General features: G+C 46.2%; 1 long non-coding RNA gene across 1 annotated transcript; it reads right to left on the bottom strand.

Moving 5' to 3' along the window:
• Positions 1–306: 306 nt before the first annotated feature.
• On the bottom strand, positions 307–1,282 carry LOC121894263. Its single transcript, XR_006095513.1, has 3 exons — positions 1,199–1,282; positions 476–652; positions 307–398 (listed from the first exon to the last, which is right to left on the bottom strand). It is a non-coding gene; the product is annotated as an uncharacterized LOC121894263 (long non-coding RNA).

Genomic DNA, 1,282 nt, shown 5'->3' on the forward strand with positions numbered 1-1,282 from the left:
AGAAATGGATCATAAATATAAAGTTTCATTTTCTAAAAAGGCTCAGTAATTTTCTAAAAACAGCTGCACACTGTCGTTTCTAGCAAAAGTAAGTATTGCATTTTTAGGGACTATTTTCAGCAGCAGATTAATACACATATGGTGATCTAGTGAGTATTTCTGGCAGCAGGACAGTACATGTTGTTATGAACACAGGACACGGAGAGGGCTGTTGTGGGGGTGGGGGGGGGGGGGGGGGGGGGGATCTGGATATGAGGCTGATGGCAGGGAACGGAGGATCTGGCAACAGCAGGGTTGAATGAAGGAAATGGAGGAGTGTGGCTGGAGTGAGCGGGAAGGAATGAGGGGCAGCATTACAGGCATCTTGGAAGTTGTTGACAGGCAGGTGAGTAATGATCCTGGGACACAAGACAAACAAGTTAGCATGCGAGAATCACTAGGAATATAAAATAAGTTGGCCTTGAATCGTAGCTACCACTGTGGTTGAAACAACAATCTGGCAAAGAGCCGCTGAAGAGCCGGAGTAGATACACTGCAAGCTGGTGAACTGATGAGAGGCAGACTGGTAGAAGTGATGAGCTGATTGCAGACAGGTGCGCGGGATGAGCGGAGCCGAGAGCCAGGAGAACGAGGAAGGGGAACCACGCCCACGCTAACACACACACACAAACAAAACACAAACACAGTGAGAGACAGACAGGGGAGCACTGGGAACACTGGGAAGGGGAAACACTAGGGAATCTTCTGGTACCGTAACATATGTGGGATTGAGTTAAAATAAACTACAGTGTGTGTATTTCTTGTAATGAAGGAACATATCACCCAGTGCAGCTGTGCGGCTCAAAGATGTGTTTTTAATCATTTTACAACGGAGCTCCGTGGCAAAGAGAAATAAGATACATCAGGCTTTGGATACGTACTTCTATTCATTGTTGGGTTTGGTCTTTTCATGGGATTTGTTGATAAGAGGAAACATATATTTTAGCCAGAGTGGTTTTTGGGTTTTGGTTACTGCTCTTTTTAGAGAGGACAGAAAAACTCCAGGCCCAGATATAGCTGGCATATTCCAGTCACCATTGTCATCTGTTTTGCCCGTTATTTCCACAAACATGAGCAGATGAGACCAACAAAATTGTATTTGGGAACATAACATGCAAATTAGCCTCATACCCCCGCCCCCCCCCTCCTATTCTCTCACCAGATACCACCTCCAGACCTGGACGTTGCCCCAGTCTCTGTCCAATTTAGCCCAGGATATTGGCTTTCACTTCGCCAGAGTGAC

The sequence above is a fragment of the Thunnus maccoyii genome, chromosome 3 (assembly GCF_910596095.1).
Source record: "Thunnus maccoyii chromosome 3, fThuMac1.1, whole genome shotgun sequence".
Taxonomy (NCBI): Eukaryota; Metazoa; Chordata; class Actinopteri; order Scombriformes; family Scombridae; genus Thunnus; species Thunnus maccoyii.